General features: G+C 52.3%; 1 protein-coding gene across 9 annotated transcripts in view; it reads right to left on the bottom strand.

Moving 5' to 3' along the window:
* Positions 1–18,511, bottom strand: part of ZFYVE28 (zinc finger FYVE-type containing 28) — a 159,159-nt gene that overhangs the window by 7,262 nt on the left and 133,386 nt on the right. The window lies entirely within an intron of this gene.

Below are 18,511 nucleotides of genomic sequence, written 5' to 3'. Positions count from 1 at the left end.
GTGGCTGCCAGGCCCCCCTGGGGGGGGGGCATCCATCACTCACCTCCTCTCTTCTCTCTCCCATCTGTCCTACAACCTAGGAAAATCTCTCCATTTTGCTTTCCAACCTTCCCCCTGACGTTTTAATTATGCTCTCCCTGTTTCACAGATTCAAGCCTTTTATCTGTCTGGAAATATTCATTATAATTCGTTTAAAAGTTGCAGACCGCTGCCCACACCACCTCCTCTTCCTTCCAAGTAGAGAGTTAGTCTGCTGTCCACGCCAGTGGCCTATCTCAGCACCTGGGGTCCTTGGCTGTCTGTCTGCACCTTGGAGGGAATTTTGCAGGGGGGCAGCATGAGCTGGGGCTGCCACCCAGAAGCATGTGGTGCTCTGCCTCTGTGGTCCACAGACATGAGCGGATCTTCAGGGTGGCTCAGGGGTCGTGCAGTGGCCAAGTCAACAAGGTGCCATGTGGGCCCCCGATGCACGGTGGAGAAACACAAACCGGCCCCAGGTCTATGCAGGGGGGTGCACCCTGTGACGTAAGACCAGGAAGAAGCACAAAAATGTGACACCCCCTGGCCCACCCAGTGCAGGGGAAGGCCAGGCTGAATGGGGCTGCAGGCTCTGTGGGCTCCCCACCTTCATCGGGGGCTGTGTGCGCTTCACCCAGCATCTAACATTAAGGATTATTCACTTTGAGCATCTAATGTTTCACTGGAAGGTGGAGCAGCCAAAGCAGACTGGGGCTGGGCTGGCTGACACTCGGCTCCCTCCTCCTGAGGAACAGGGCCCCTGACTTTTGGCCCGGGGGCTGGGGGACCTGGCTGCCCCCTACCTCCCATCCCTGCCCTGGATGCTGAATAAAGAAAGAGCATTCACAGTGTCACCGGCCAGAATCCTCAGCCTCAGGTGACAGCTTTGCCCAGAAGATTTGGAAGCAGGGACCCAAACCCAACACAAACATTCACGGCAGCATTCTTTCCCAGAGCCAAAAGGTGGACAGAGTCCAAGCGTCCATCCACAGGTGAATGGATGAACAAACAGGGTCCGTCCATGCAGTGGAACATGATTCAGCCAGAAGAGGAGGTTGTGTGTGTGCCGTGAGATGCAAGGCCAGGAAGACATGAGGCTGTGACACGGTCACATCATGGGTGACTCCACGTATTTGAAATATCTAGAAAAGGCAAATATATAGAGACGGGGGGTGGAGGAGGGCGGCCAGGGGCTGGCGGTGGGGAGATGGGGAGCCCCTACTAATGTGGATGGGGTTTCCTTACGGGGTGATGGAAGTGTGACCGTAACTGCAAGCACATGAACATACACTGCGGTGTACTCTTAAAACAATAAAGGAATATTTTTATTGTAACCATCTAACAAACTCATATACAGGAAAGAGCTCACAAGCTAAATGCCTATCAACAGTGGGTTGGCTCAACAAATTCAGTTGCATCCATACAATTTCCACCTTGTTGTTTTTTTTTAAAGATTTTTAAAATTTACTCGTGAGAGACGGGGGCGGGGGGGGCGGGGGAGGGGCGGGGGCAGAGACACAGGCAGAGGGAAAAGGAGGTTCCATGCAGGGAGCCTGATGTGGGACTCGATCCCGGGACTCCAGGATCACGCCCTGGGCAGAAGGCAGGCACTAAACCGCTGAGCCACCCAGGGATCCCCACAATTTCCACTTTGTAGAAGGATAGTTAGATGCTATAAAAGTTAAAATAGTAAATAAAAAATAGTATTAAAAAATTAGAGATATCATATGTACATAGTGAGAGATGGGGAAAGATGATCAAAGCATTAATATCATCATATTTATCTGAATAGTAGGACTACGGTGGGATCCCTGGGTGGCTCAGTGGTTTGGCGCCTGCCTTTGGCCCAGGGCGTGATCCTGGAGTCCCGGGAGCGAGTCCTGCATTGGGCTCCCTGCATGGAGCCTGCTTCTCCCTCTGCCTGTGTCTCTGCCTCTCTCTCTCTCTCTCTCTCTCTCTCTCTCTATGTCTATCATAAATAAATAAAAATAAATCTTAAAAAAAAATAGTAGGACTACGGATAAATTAGTCTTTTCCAAAGTGTCTTCTATGAGCACGTGTTACTTCTGTCATCAGAATAAACATTATCTTGAGGAGAAAGGACGTGCCTGCTGGCAGCAGATGGCACCACAACCCTGCTGTGGTGGGAGTCTGTGTCCAAGCACAGGTAGAGGCGGCTCTGGGGGCACCCTGGGGGTTCAGCCCTGTAGCCCCAGCCTGGCAGGCCAATGCCACGGAGGCCGTGGATCCTGAAGCCGGTGGCCCCCTGAGACTTGGGCAGAGTGGGGGTACGGGGATGGCGGGGACCCATGAGGACACTAATCCTAGGTGGAGAGACTACTTTAAAGGCTGAGGGGAGCCAAAGAACAGACCTCAGGAGGCAGAAGCTGGGACCTCACCTGGGATGTGAGCCTACACCTTGTCTGCGTCTGCTTGGTCCCAGGGGCCACATGGATGGTCACTATTTGCACACTGCCGATGGCCACCCCTTTGGAAGAGTGCTGATTGTTCATGGGCCAGTGGCAGGCACGGACCCATGCTGGACACACTGCAGGCTAATGGCAGAGGGGCACACCCCTCTACAGGGAAACACCCTGCCTTCCCATGCACCAGCATCTGCCAGGGCTTGCCCCTTCCCCTCTGCCCACAGGCAGCAGGCTGACAGCTTGGGGACTGTGTTCAGAGGCCAGGCCCAAGGGCTACTGAGGAGCCCTGCCTAGTTCGGCATGCCCACTGGGCAGCCCCTGGCAGATGCATGGAGGCAGGACTCACCCTAGGCCTCAGAGGAGCCCAGCACCAAGGACTTGGCAGGTACAAACTTCCCTGGACACACCAGGGGCCACCTTGGGAGCTGCAGGTCCTACCAAGATTACCAAAGGCCCAGGACAAAGAATCTTTCCAAACGGAAGTTAGAACATGTCCACCTCTACTTTCCAGTTAGTCCATGTAAAAGCAAAAAGCCTTACTGAAGCTTCTAGGGCCTTGCAGAGTCTGGACCCTTCTGTCCACCTCCCCTCCCACATGCTTCTCAGACTTCCTCCTTGCTGTCCCAAAGAAGCCAAACACACTATGACCACAGGGCCTTTACACAGGTGTCAATGGGCCCAGAATGCCTCTATCTGGTATGCTCTATTGGAGGCCTTTCCTTGACCACAAGCAGGAACCATGCCCACCCCTCCACCCCAGCTCTCTTCCTACCCCTACCTGCACAGTGTTCCTCAGGACACTCAGCTCCCTGACATAGCATGTGTGTGCAGACTCTGTGTCTTACTCTGGGAGAATACAAGGCTGGCCCAGCAGCAACTTCTTTGGTTCATTGCTGTATGTCCAAAATCAAAGGCAGCCCCACCCCTCACAAACCTCCCAATCTGTGTCTGTTAAACAAATAGTATGAATTCATTAGTCGGGGGGAGACCTAGAAGTGGACTATCTGTGGGAATAAAGGCTTTCTCCGTGGCTGTGATGCTAGATGGGCTTCAGCCTCTAGCAGAGCCTCCTCACAGCTCACAGCTTAGGAATGCTGCCTTCGTTGCCTCTCTACCGTGAAGATGGCTTTGATGCAATGGCTCCCCTGGGAGGAGTGAGAGAGCTCCCCAAGAAATGCGTCCACATCAAACCCCCAGAACCTGTGACTGGACTGTCCAGGGAGGCTCCACATCTGACCATGATGATGACAAGGGTCCTTGTAAGAGGAGCAGAGGAGACATATGGAGAGGAGGCTGCGTGTGGCCGGAGGGGAGCTGGAGGGAGCGCCGGAAACACCTGGAGCCAGGACTGGAGGGAAGGCTGCTCCCCTGGGGCCTCCAGAGAGAGCATGGCTCCTGATTTTGGATTTCACCTCCAGAACCATGTGGTTTCCATTGTTTGAAGCCCTGGCATGGGGTAGTTTGCTTCTGCTGCCCCGGGAAGCCCATTCAAACCCAGAACCGGCCTTCCAACCCCAAGTCCTTCTCTCACCTGCTGGGCTCAGAAAGTGTTCCTCAGGCAGAGTGGACACCAATGGGCCCAGTAAGAAAAGGCAGATCCCACGTGGAGGACACCAGTGCACACGTGTGTGTGTGGCAGTGAGAGGTGGGGCTGTCCTGCCACTGAGGACACAGTGGTTGTGTGTGGCAGTGAGAGGTGGGGCTGTCCTGCCACTGAGGACACAGCGGTTCCTCCCAATGAAGCCTGCTGCAGAAGAGGCTGTCACACTAAGCATAATTATGGCTCGACTCGTTTAAGGGAGTCTAAGCTCACAGTCAATGTTTAGACTTCTGGGAAATTGCTCTGCTTGTTGTGTTCATGCCACAGATGGTGCGGTGACTGCTGAGCATGGTGTGGGACGGGGCGTCTCCACGAGGGTCCTGCTGACACCTACTGGCTCTGGCTATGAGGTGTGGCTGGAGGTGGGTGTGGAGAGCAGAGGGGCTCGGGCTGCCTGGCACCCTGATGTAGCAGGTGAAGCTACTGCGCCAAGTGTCTGCCCAGGGCAGAATCTTGCTTCCCCTTGGCATCCTGGGCCAGGAGTCCCCTGCCTCGCTAGGGCCATGGAGACAAGGCGTACCTTCCCCATCCATTAAATCTCTCACAGGTGGGCTTGAGGGCAGGGATTTGTGTGTACCTGTGAATGTGCATGGGAGTGTGCAGTATGCACTAGCGCATGTCTAAGTGTGCTTGTGAGAGCGAGAACACACATGTGCATGAGAATGTGTGTGCTCACATGCACAAGTGCCACCCCCAGGGCAGCGGCTGCACAGGCCACCGATGTACCGGAGACCGAACACTCCTCCAGAGTCACTGAGCAGGGACAGAGGGACAGGACCGAGCATCCACCCCACGAGCAGCCACCTCACACACTCGCACACCCCTCCTCCTGCCCAAGCAGCCTTCTGTGGGCACCTCCTCTGAGGCCCCACACTGCAGCCCAGCCCAGCCGTGACCCCAGGCCTGACTCCACTTGCCCTGCAGAAAAGCCCACCTCTAGAGTGTGTCACACCCTGGCTTTTCAAAAGATGTCACATATCTGCCTATTATCCGTGCATTCCTTCAAAAATGAATCCTGTCATGTTTTAATCTATATGAAAAGATTTAAAAATGAGATCCTAGGTGTGTATATGTGAAAGACCATCATGCGAGGAGACACCGCAGTTCACCAGGCTGAAGTCCACCCATGTCCCTGTCCTGGTATCCAGTGCGTTCACCAGGGCAGAGTACATGCTCCCAGCCGCCTCCTCTCTGCTGCTCCATGTGGCTTCCCCAGGGCCTGCCAGTCCCAGGGAGGGCTGAGGTTGCCATACACCACCAGGAAGGAGCCTGGTCCTCACCGGCGGCTGGGGGTGAGGACCAGGACTGAGGATCAGGCCCTCAGAGGGAGAGGGGAAGCTGTCACAGCCTCAGGGGGAGACGAGTGTGACACCAGAGTCCATGCACTCGGCTCCCGTGACCCCACAAATGGCAATGGTCTCTGCGTGCACACTCACACCCCTCACAGGACACTGAGGTTCCTGCGCACACTCCCAGCCCTCACAGGACACACAGTGCCATGGAAGGCTCCTGGCTCTGCCCTCGTCCCCGGGCCTCACTGTTCACCCCCCTAAGTGGGGACAGTAACCTCTTGCCCCTACAAGGATAGAGACCATACTCCGAGGGGATTGTGCCAAGCCTCTGGCAAAGACTGCCCACAGATCCAAGCACCGTGGGGTCCCCAGGTGCTCCAGGTGCGGCCCACCCCTCTGCTCTCTTACCTGCACTGACCACCTTCCCTGGGTTCCCCCAGCTACCAGAGAAGCAGCAGCCTGTTCCCACCTACGGAGTCACAGACCCCTGAGGGACCCTGGGGAAATCATGGAGGCCTGCAAAAACTCTCAGTTCAGTCTAAACAACAAGTGTAAACGATATACTGAAAACTAGCCTACTTCCCCATTTCCTCTAATTGAGGATCATTACCTTTGGCGTTCCAAGAGATGGCCAGCGGTGAGCAATGAACTCCTTTATGTCTCCCACACTCTCCCCTTCCCAGTCCAGCGAGTCCACAGACTCTTGCCCCACCCAGGCTGGTCAGCATGGTGGGTCTTGCCCTCAGGGCTCCCGTCTGGGAGGCAGAAGCATGACACCTGTGTCAGCCAGGGGACTGCCAACATACAGCAGGGAGGGCTTCCTAGAGGAGGCAGCATGGTCGCAAAGAGGCGTGCCCCACCTGTCTTTGAGTCCATGAAGGTCCCCAACCTCCCCACACATGGGGCCCACAGCAGCTTAGGACACCCCCTAGCCTTGGGCACCCTGGCTTGGCAACTGCTGCCTGCAGAGTTCTGGCCCAGTTCCATCTTCTCACCACCCTTCTGGCACAGCTGCTTGTCAAGTCCACACATGCCCCCAGGTTCAGTCTGTCCTGTGGGGGGCATCTCTGGCAGACTCTGGCCTCAGGGCCCTTTCCCCTGGACAGCCACCAGTCCTGGCGTCTGAGAAGTGCCTGACCCTCTCCCACCCCAGCCATGGTTGATGGACAGGGGTCTCTACCTCCCCCAGGGAAGTGCCCAGGAAGGCCAGCAAGGAGACTAGTAGGCACCCCAGCTCTGACAAGACCAGGCCCTAACCTGTGACATCAGGTAAAGTTGGGGTTGGGGTCACGAGGCCCTGAGCTGGGTCCTGGGGCCACGATGGACCAGCAGCATCTGCCCTCAAGGGGCTCCGGGCTGGTGACAAGAATGATACCCCCAGGGGACCCCACACATGGCTGCTTCCCCAGGGGGAGGCCCTGCGATGGGAGGGGGGCCTGGGGCTGGCCTGGGAGTCATTAGAAGCTAGACACAGGCTGAAGGCTACTGGCATCATCCCCTCTGCTGTCTGCGCAGGGGAAGGTGACCTTCTCAGAGCCTCAGTTTACTTGTCTGTAAATCGGGAAAACAATGCTTGCTATGCAGGGTCCTCTGTACAAAGACACACTAGAGCACACACGGTGGAGGGCAAGGCCGGGGGACACTTTAATCAGCCCCACGCTGGGAAGCCCTGGGCCTGTGACACGGGGCTGATACACAGTCTCCCCAAAGGGAAAGGGGTATGAGGCTGGGGTGGGGCAAGCAGCCAAGAGGCTGTGGTCCTCAGCAAGACCTCGGGGCCAGGCTCCAACACTGCCATTGTCCAAGAGATAAGCCCTTGGAGGGTCAGGCAGGGGATGGGTATCAAGCAGGACCAGCCCAGGAGTGGGTGAGGGTCTGTCCCACACTGTTCAATGGGCACATCTCCCCGCAGCAGAGCCCCACGGTGAAACAGTGGGACCCAGACCACCCGAGGCCATGTGCCAGGCTCCCAGATGCCCATACGCTCAAGGACTGCGTTTCCTGGAAACATCCTCTGGCCATCACTATGGATGATGTTCATCCAGAAGGACACAGGAGCACAAATGCCCCTGCAGGGCTTGTGGGGGGCAGCCAAGGAGCCTCGGTGAACCCCCTTGTCACCAAAGGCTGCTCTGTGGAGGTGCTGAGGAATTTCCAGGGACCCATGGCCTCCCAGACACAGAGGACAGACCATAGACATGCTACCTAGTGCCCACGGTCCTCACTGAGCCATCCCAGCCCCATGACTGACAGATGGGGTCCCTTGGCCAGCAGGTGCACCTGGGTCCTCAGAGTTAGTCCCCCAGACACAAGCCATAGGCTGCGCTTGAAGAGGAAGACCACCCAGGCCTGTTCCTCTGGAGCCCAGAGGAAAGGAGATTCTGGCGGCACTCAGGTCCATCTGCCTGAAGTGACCACAAGGCTGCTGGTACCTGAGCAGGGTCCGTAAAACAGGGTGCAGACCCACCTCCTGGGTTGGGGAGGACCTGATGCCATGGTGCCTCTCATGCTGCCATGGTGAACCTCCATTTATCCCACAGCTGCCCTGACAGGTCCTGTGTGTCCCCAGGCCGTGGCACACTGTGTCTAGCTTTTTCCACTTATGAGACTACAGCTCTGTCTCTGACAGCCCCCAGGAGGCATCTTCCAAAGCCGGGGCTGTAGTGTGTGTGGGAGGGTGCTGCAGAGTCTGGAGGGCCCCAAAGCACCCACTGCCACTTGTAGCTCCTCCGAATGGGCCTCTCCCCTCCTGTGGGCATGCTGCCCTCACCTGGCTGCTACCTGGGCCCCGGCCACCTCCTCCCTCCATGGGGAGGGGGAGGGGCTGTGGTCTGGCTCTTCTGGGAATGCAGCACAGCCCAGCTCTGGAGAAGGTCCCATGGCTGGGTTATGAGAGTCCAATTTTATATTATTCCCTCTTAATACAGGTGCAATAGGCATATACTCTAGAAAAGCCAGGAAACATAAGCAAAAAATTATGTGTCTATGTGTATTTTATAAATATATGTGGTTGTCACATAAGCATAGGGGACATGTGTTACCCTCTGCTCTTGTACCTTGCACGCTTTTCCTGAGCTTTTGATGTTTTTATTTTTTAAGATTTTATTTATTTGAGAGAGAGAGAGACAAAAAGAGACAGAGAGAGCATGAGCAGGGGGAGAGGCAGAGGGAGAGGGAGAAGCAGACTCCCTGCTGAGCAGGGAGCCCAATACAGGATTCAATCCCAGGACTCTGGGATCACGGCCTGAGCTGAAGGCAGATGTTAACTGACTGAACCACCCAGGTGCCCAAGTTTTTGCTGCTTTTAAAAGCTCTCAGAGCATAAGGCTCCAAGGCTGGTGAACAAAGCAGTGGGTGAACTTGACTGCAGATAGTGTCCTGCTCTCCCTTCTGCGCCACACTCAGCAATTGAATCCTGTTTTCTGGGGACGCCTGGGTGGCTCAGCAGTTAAGTATCTGCCTTCGGCCCAAGGTGTGATCTTGGAGTCCCGGGATCGAGGCCCACACCAGGCTCCCTGTGGGGAGCCTGCTTCTCCCTCTGCCTGTATCTCTGCCTCTCTCTCTGTGTCTCTCATGAACAAATAAATAAAATCTTTAAAAAAAAAAAAAAAAAGAACCCTGTTTTCCGCCTCCGTGGAGATGGGAGGGAATGCTGTGCTTGAGGAAGTGACTGTTCAGGCAGGGATTCTCCTGGTCCCAGGGGTGGGGCGGTGGTGGAGGAGACAACCCTTTTAGGGCGCTGCTGTGGCCACAAGGCAGCAGTGAGGCCGTCCCCTGCATCCTCCACTGCACTCCTGCTCAGAGTCCTGGCTTGTACCCCTGCACCGTGGAAGCCCCAGATATGGAAGGAGCAGGATGCTGGGCAGAGTAAGGAGGGACAGGCCCAAGGACCACAGGGAGGGAGGATGGGACGGTTGTACCTGAGGCCCAGTACGGCAGGCCTGGACTCTGTTGGTCCTCCTCCCCTGGAGCTGCCCCTGCAGGGCAGCCCCCTAAAGCCATGAACATCCACACACCACACATACAGGTTGGGATGAGCACATGGATCCTGCCCAGGCTGGGGGACAGGGGTGGGCAGCTGTGTCCATACCAGAGAAGTGGGGCTGGACCGCCGCCGGCACATCTTTGTGGCTGCATCATGCTGAGGGGCAGCAGCCACAAGAGGTCCACTGCAGGGGCAGGAGTCTGGAGGACAGAACCCAGGATATGAGAGACTGGACATGAACCCCAGTGCCGCCCTCCAAATCCTGGGGTGTCCCACTGAGGCCAGCTGCCTTCCAATGCTTGGCAGCCCCTCATTTTCACTGGAGCCAGAGCCACGCCTCCCCCAGCCATGGACCTAAGTCATCCTCCAGCCTAAGGGATCTGATGTGGTATGGGGGCTGGAAGGATGGACCAAAGACGTGACACTGGAGGCTGGGCTCTGGAGGTGGGCCCATGGGTTCTGCAGTTGGCCCCCAAACTGGAATCAGACAAATGCGAGAGGGACTGCCACAGAGGAGGGGCTCTGAGCTGCTGTTTCAAATCTATGAAGCAGGGATGGCAAAGAAATGCTGCCACAGGACTCAATGAGGCCACTGGGCAAAGTTCCCCATGAGTTTCATCAAAGGCACACAGTGACATGGTCTAGCAGGGACAGGAGGGATGTCATAGCAGAGAGGGACGGGACAGTGACCCAAGGAGCAAACAGGGACCAGAGGCAGGAAATTGCAGAGATCATCTAGAAAGCTGACATAGGTAGGGGTGCACAGAGCCAGACATGGGGCAGGGATGGGGCAGATGGCCTGGGGCCAAAGAGACCAGGAGAGCAGGGGGTCCTGGGACCCTAGGCAGAGGACCATCACCCAGCTATTTGATATTACCTGCCTGAGGGAAAGTCAAGAGGGTGGAGTGGGGTCAGAGGACAATGTGAATAAACTTCCACTCACTGAGTAAGTTGAACAAACCTACATCTAGTAAAGAAATTGAAACTATAGTTAAGAACCTTCCCATGAAAACTCTAGGCCCAGATGGCTTCAGTGAATTCTAACAAATATTTAAGGCAAAAATGGTACCCACTCTACACAAACTCTTCTGGAAAACTGAAGAAGTGGGAATGCTCCCCAACGCAGCCTGGGATCTCAGCTTTGTTCTCATATCCAATCCTGAAAAGGACATTGTGAGAAAAGAAAGTTGCTGCCTGACATTCCTCATAGTCAGATGCAAAATTCTCAATGAAATTTTAGCAAATCCAAGATAATAATACATAAAAAGGATAATACCTAGTGGCCAAGTGAGGCTCATCCCAGGAATGTAAGATTAACTTAACATCTGAATATCAACCAATGTCATTTGTCACATTAACAAACTAAAAAATAAAAACAATCCTATCATTCCAAAAGATGCAGAAAAAGCATTTCAGAAAACTCATCTATTCTTGATTTAAAAAACTCTCAGCAAACTGGGAATAAAGGAGAACTTCCGGGGCACCCGGTGGCTTAGCGGTTGAACTTCTGCCTTTGGCTCAGCTTGTTATCCCAGGGTCCTGGGATCAAGTCCCACATCAGGCTCCCCACAGAGAGCCTGCTTCTCCCTCTGCCTATGTCTCTGCCTCTCTCTCTGTGTCTCTCATGAATAAATAAATAAAATCTTAAAAAAAAATAAAATAAAGGAGAACTCCCTGAACCATAAAGGGTGCCTATGAAAATCCTACCACCAACAGGAGATACTAAATGCTTCCCCTCTGAAATTAGGAGCAAAGCAAAAATATCCTGTGTCAACTTTTCTATTCAACATTGTACTAGAGGTCCTTGCCAGGGTACAAATCTAGAAAAAGATGTAAACAACATCCAACTGAAAGGAGACATAATATTGGCTTTTTTTCACAGGTGACATGACCATCTATAGGAAAGCTGATGAATCTTCCTAAGAACTACTATCACTAATAAAGTGAGTTCAGTGAAGTTGCAGGAGACAAGACTAATATAAAACTTAATTACATCTTCCTCTATTAGCAATGATCAATTGGAAATTGAAATTACAAAACAAATATCATTTACAATAGCATTCAAAAATAAAAGAGATAAATCTGACCCAACAAAGATGTGCAAGACTTCTACAATTTTTCTTCTACAAAAACTATGAAACTTTGCAGAGAGAATGAAAAAACTGAATAAATGGAGAGATAAACTATGTTCATGAACTGGAAAACTTGGTATCATTGAAGTGTTAATTTTGCCCAAGTTGATCTATAGATTCAACAAAATTCCAGTCAAAGTTCTAGTAGGCTTTGTTTTTGTTTTTTGTATAAATTGACAACTGGTTCTAAAATTCATATGAAATATAGAGGACCCAGAATAACCAAAACAACTTTAAAAAAGAAGAAAGTTATAGATTTATCATACCTGGTTAAAACCAGGCTCATTACAAAGCTACCTTAATAAACAAACAAACAAACAAAAAAACAACAAAAACCAAAAAAAAAAAAAAACCAAAGCTACCTTAATCAAGACAATGTGATATTGGTGTCAATATAGACAGATGAATGAAACAGACTAGTGACTCCAGAAATAAACCCACATATTTATTGCTGAGTGACTTGACAAAGATGCAAAAGCAATTCAGTGGTGAAGGGATAATCTTTGTCAACAAATGGTGCTGAAACAATTCACCTCACACCATATACAAAGTTAGCCCCAAATTGATTAGAGACCTAATGCAAAAACTAAATGTATACAACTTCTAGAACAGAAGAAAAAACCTTTGTGACTATGAGTTATAAAAATAATTCTTAGATAGGACACCAAAATTGCAATCTATGAAAGAAAAAAAGTTGACAAATGGTGGACCTCACCAAAATTAAGGTCTGCTCTTCAAAAGATACTCAGTACGAGGACAGTCCACAGACTGGGGGAAAATATTTGCAAATTATATCTGAAAAGGGAACGCTGAATGAATGAAGAACTCTCAAAACAATAAGGAAACAACCTAAATGAAAGAAACAGTGAAAGATTTGAATACTCTACTGTTTCATCAAAGAAGACAGGCTCATGGCAAATCAGCACGTGCAATGATGCTCAACATCATTGGTTCTCTAGGACATAAAGATTGAAACAGCAGTGGATACCACTTTATGCCATCAGAACAGCTCAAGTTGAAAAGCCTGACACCCTGGCCTTTGCTGGACCTACTGCCTGGGGCACATCTCCTCTTTCCTCCTCTTTCCCCCTCCCTCATTCAGGTCTCAGGTAGGTCACCACCCTGGGGAGGCCTCCCCTGATTGCTCTGACTGCAGGAGCTGCCCCAGAGCCCATCTATCACTCTTTATCTTATGAAACGATTTTACCTTCTTCCTGGCACTGGCTGGTGGACAGGGTGGGGCGGGTGGGGGAAAGAGGGGAGCAGAAGCCAGTGGGGTAGCTGACAATAATGCAAGCAGAGGGAACAGCAGGTGGGAGGAAGATGTGAGATGTCTAGAGTGCAGGGAGGCAGCCACAGCTGGAGTGGCTGTCTGGAATGAGGTGGGCCATACTAGGTGGGGTCACTGGGGGCAGAAGCCAGGATGGAGCTGTCCTGGGTGCTGAGTCACCCTGCGGTCACAGCTACCCCTCAGCCAAGCCAGCTCCACACCCGGCTGTGAGTTTGGAAAAAAGATTCTGAGAGTGTGAGGCCTGTCAATGAGAAGGTCAGCACCCCTTGCCCAGTGCCTACTGTATGCAGCCACTCTACCTGGCCTTATAGGGTTGTTGCAACCCCTGTGGGGTTCTAGTGGCGTAGGCCTTAGTCACTGTGCTGGCTGCAGGTTGAATGGTGGGTGTCGGGTGGGGGCTTAGGTGAGAGCCCAGCCCTGACCTGCTCTCTGACCTCACACAGTGCTTGGCTCCCAACCTGCCCGGTGTCTGCCATGCGGCCCCATCACTTAACAGTTGACTTGCTGACAGTCATTATGCCTAATCTGGTTTTCAAGAGTCTAATTAATTCTAAGTCCTTCTCTATTTTTAATCCACTCAATCATTCTTGTTTTTCCTCCCAGGGACGTGACGAGGAGGGAGGCCTCGGTACTCTTTGCACCATAGTAAAGACACATGCCACAGGATGGATGGCCTGCACCCAGCGTCCCACCCCAGAACGGCTCTGGCAGAAGCAGCAGTGATGGGCGTGTCCCAATGGGGCAGACATGCTGCTGCCCAGGGTCCCACAGCTGCCAGAGGGCAGTTGGGCTAGGCCCAGCCCCACAGTGTCACCCCATCCCAGAGCTGGTCTTCTGACAAGCCCCCAGGAGGGTAGAGCAATGGGGCAGGCAGCGCCAGGCCAGGAAACAGCTCCTCCATGCCTTGGGTCACTGAGTGGCCAGTTGGCCCAGGTGGCGCACAGTCCTTTCTACTCCCATGCCTTGACTCACATCCCCTTACCTTTGGGAGTGTCAGCTCAGGACTCATTCTCTGGGGCACTTCCATCCCTCCAGAGTGGCCTCACGAGGAGCTGAGGCTATTGATCATACACTGTGATCACACAAACCATGTGCCCCTCCAAGTTTTGGAGGCCAGAAATACCAGTAGCCTTTGGACACAGACAAGGCCTCACCCCGGGCAGGGGCTGATCCCAGGCAGAGAGGGGGTAGCCTGACCCTATCTGCTAGAGGGAAAGCTGACTGGGTGATGCGTGCACACAGCACATCAAAGAGCCAGCCCCATGCCTCTGGGGAAGGTTTCCACATGACGGAGGTCTCATCACTCACCACACGCTTCTGGAAGAAGCTTGGTATAGCCATGTGCTGCCCTCCCCTGGGCTGGCCATGGACATGAGGTCCCCAGGGATCTCAAACGGTTCCCTCCATATGGGGAGAAGTGTTCAGGGGTTGCTGAGCTGGGCTCTGGGAAACAGGATGTGGCTCCTCTCTGCAGCCATGGCTGCCCCCGGGGGCTGGACCAAGGGCATCCCCAGGACCCTGGTGCCCTCAGCCTGGGTCCCAACCCCAGTAATGGGCAGAGTTGCTCAGGGGAACCCCAACAGGGCCACAGCACAGAGGAAAGCCAGGCATCTGCTGGAGAAGGAGCCAGACCGCCAAGAACCAAGTTCAGTGAGGAGGTGACACTGGAGGCTGGAGCTCTCCAGAGTCTGTCAGCTTGGGACAGATCACACCACCAGTGTGGAGTGGAAATTAGGCCCAGGAACCATAAAACCAGTGATGCGATAGGGAGGTAAAGTCAAGGCTGGTAATATCAAGATGGCAAGGAACAATGATGGGCCATGGCACTGAGTAATAATGGGTGAGTAACAGCAAGGAATGAGGACAAGTAACAACAAGGAAGATGTGGAGTAATCAGAAGGAACAATGTTCTGTAGCCTCTTGGCTCCTCCTCCAGATGCCACCTGAGCCGGGGACTGTTTTTAGCCATGTTGCAGCCAATCAAACAGAGGCTTGGGGAGGCTGAGTTCACGCATCCACCCCACAGGTGCCCTCCCTCCTCTGGACCCACTCTCCCTCTGCATTTGCATGTGGTGGACATGTGGTGGACACATGTGGTGGATATGTGTCCTCCAAGACCACGACCCAAACAGGTGAGGATGGACAACAGGTGAGCTATGCCAGCAATCCCCATCTGCAAGGAAGGAGCATGTATCACCTGCTTAGAGCAGAAGCTCAGAAGCCTGTACCAAGGACAGCCCTTCCAGATTCTTATCATTCTACCCCAAACGACAACCTGGGAGGTCCATCAATTGCATGAGGGAGAGGCAGGGGACCACCAGCCAGATTGTTAAGTGCAGCTAAAAAACTGAATAAGGCAAAGTAGGCCTCCAGGGCAGGACAGGCACCGAGGTACCCCTGAGTCAGAGACTCAAGTAAGACCACCTATGTGTCAGGGTGGCGGCCATCAGCCCCTGATGGTCACTCTCTCCGATACAAAACAACCTGGACCTCTGAAACTGGATCAGAGTTAACATTAAAACAAAAAAACAAAAAAACAAAAAAAAAACAAAGAAAGAAAGAAAAGAAAGCCACAGGACATGAGCAGAAAGGCAGAGTATTCCCCAATCTTGGGGTGGGCAGGGATGGCAGGTGCACAATCAACCAGAGAAAAAAGAAAAGTGAGAACCACACATTTTCTCTAGAATTTTTATAAACGTAATTACACAAAACAAAATGAAAGGCTTCTGTAAATCAAAAGGCATCAACACATGAAATCAGAAGTAAATCTGCCCAAAGCAGATGCACCAGGCAGAAGGAACACTTTCAAGGCAGTAAAAAAAGTCATGAAAATCTAGCCGGAAAGCAGGCAAGAGACAGGAATGGTCACTTCACGCCTGGATAAGGTGCCATGACACAGAGAAAAGGACACAGGTACCAGCCATCAGAGGAAAGTGAACAACAGCAACTCCCAAGGCTCAGGGCTCCTGCAGCTGGGCGCATGGAGACACACCGACACCATATGTGATACACCAGGGGCACCTCTGCAATCCGACCAGACGCCGCTGTGAGGCTCAGAAAGAGCTCCAAAGACTTTTCACATCTTTGCTCTGGGTGACCCTACCAAGGGTCGGTTCTAAAGAAATAATCCCAGAGGCAGACACAGAACCATAAGGGACTGTGGCCACAAGGCTAACTTAACACAGAAAAAAATAATCGAAATGGGAAAATGTAGAATAAACTAGATACGTCCTTATGTCCTTAGGATATAGTAGAATTCCATGGAAATAGTGTTTTTCAAGAGCTTTACAGAGAAATGACCATAAGATAGTGTTTAGTGAAAAAAAACCTGCTCATAGAATTTAGGAGGACTTTTATTTCCTTCTGTTTTTCTTCTTATATTTTCCAAATTTCTGCAATGAGGGGGGGACCATGTTTATAATAAGAAAAAAAAAGAGCCCACGATATTTTTAAAAGAAGGCAGCAGGATGGAAACACTCTAGTCAAATGTCAGCAGAAAGGACGAAAACAGATTTAAGGCAGGCCGCGCTTCCATACTGTAGACAAGTGGTTCATTCAGGCTTCAAGAGCATGGAAGGTTCTAGAACAGTGGGGTAAGTCTAGACAGGGGATAACAAGCTTCTAAGAAATGCTAACTTTCCCTTTAAAAAGCTCCTAACTTTTCCTGAAATGACAGGAGAAAAGCCAGTACAAAGAAAAGAGCTAAAGAACATGTGATTCTAGAACATTCTGCCCAGGACTCTGCTGGGGGCCATGTCCTGGCACCACTCTGGCCACAGCACTGATGGAATTGGCCCATCATGCAGTGGGATAAACGGAGAGCCTGTGGGAAAGCCCGAGAGGGGGCTTCTCCAGCCCAGACCATCTGGTCAGCTGAGCAGAGACCCCAGTGTCTGGTCCCTCCACCTGTCTTCTGCTTGATCAGGAAAATATGCTCCCCGTGTCCTCGGGACAAGCAGATCCTCTGTCACAGCTCCGCAGGCTGCCTGCCTAGACCAACTCTGTGTGGATCACAGAACTTGAGGCTGCACTTGAGTGACCTCCTTACGAGATTGTGGGACAGAGAACTGGTGAGCACAGCGCCACCACTGCTGCCTGCCCATCACCGGGGCTGCAGAGGCACCTGTGGGGTGGTGGAGAGGCAGGAGGTTGCCAACCAGCCACCTTCTCCAGGCAGTCTGAGCTGAGGCAAACACTAGCCTCTCCATCTGCTGGTGGAAGGGATAATCACTTGCCCCTGAGCATGAGAACCACGGTCTTCATTGTGAAGCCTTGGGACGTCATGACAACAGCAACACCCCAGACTTCTAAGAATCTTCTGTTAGAATTGTTGGAATTTTAGCAAAATTCCCTTCTGTGTGAGGCTGGTCTTTTGTGTCTGTCCATTTTAACGGTACCCTTGCTCTGTCACCTCCACGTTGTCGTTAGATCACACTCTATGAGGTCAGTTTATGACGTAAGCAGATGGTGCTGCTGATGTATTCATGGCTGGGGGACCCCATGCACCATCTGCTGACACCTGGCTGACCTGATTCCCCCTGCTCCTGGCACAGTGGGGGTGGGGTGGGGGTGGGGGAGGCATGGGGGGGGCAGCGCTGTCCAAGGTCCTGGCCCAGCATGGCTGCTCTGATCACCTGGCCATCTGCCACAGTCCTCCCTCCTCAGGCCCTCTGCACCTTCTGGAAAAGCTTCCCTGGAAGACGGGACTGTCTCAAGGCCACGGTAGGGCTTCTCCTTTGCTCAGCTCAGCTTCAGCATTTGAGCTAAGTTGGATAGGGCCTGGAAAGCTGTCTTCATGACACAAATAAGCAGTGTCTACATGGGAAACGTCAGGAAAGCAGGAGACAGGGTAGGTGTCCACCAGCTGGACCGGAAAGGGCGGCGGGTCAAACACTGAAAAATCCATGTATCCTGGCAAGGAATTTCTGGTGATTTCCTGTCATCTCTGCAGAAAAATGATTCACTTACTAATCCACTCCATGCAGTGGGTCAGAGGACTTGAGGAAGAAAGCCACCCAGCAGGTTGCGAAAATTGTTCATTCCTCTGGATGTGGCTGAGGAAGATGGGCTTGCATCTCAAAAATGGACTTATCAGAAATAGGATGAGACATCTGCACTGTCTGTACAGCAGAGTCTGGCACAACCCCAAGGCCAGAAGCAAGACCTGACCGAGGGCACGCCGGCTCAGCCACACAGGACTCACATGGCTGGACAGGAACATGAGCACATCTCTGGAAACCACGACAGACAGGCCTTTAGGCTAGAGGCTGGCGGAGCAGGGCAGATGAAAGTGTTTGCAGGATGAGGCCCTTAGCCAGAGAATGGGGGGGAAGAGGGATGTGTGCATGTACACTGCTTTGCTTAGGTTTTTAAGATTGAAAGGTAAACTAAACTGGACATATCCTACTTTATTTTTTAAAAAGATTTTATTTATTTATTTGACAGAGAGAGAGAGCATGAGCAGGAGGAGAGACAGAGGGAGAAGCAGGCTCCCCGCTGAGCAGGGAGCCTGATGTGGGACTCTATCCTGGGGTCCTGGAGGCATCTGAGCCAAAGGCAGATCCTCAACCATCTGAGCCTCTGGGGCGCCCTTGGATATACCTTACTTTATAGATTTGACTGGGAACCATGCAAATATTTGAAATAATTATAAAATTAAAATAAGTATAAATGGCAATCTCTATACATCTCACACTAAACGGAGTAAAATGCCCTGCTGTACCAAGGGCACAGCCTCAAAGAGAGGAAGGTCTCGAGTGAGTCAAAA

Source organism: Canis lupus, chromosome 3 (assembly GCF_003254725.2).
Source record: "Canis lupus dingo isolate Sandy chromosome 3, ASM325472v2, whole genome shotgun sequence".
NCBI classification, from domain to species: domain Eukaryota; kingdom Metazoa; phylum Chordata; class Mammalia; order Carnivora; family Canidae; genus Canis; species Canis lupus.
The sequence above is the reverse complement of the archived record's forward strand: the minus strand, read 5'-3'. Positions and strand labels throughout refer to the sequence as shown.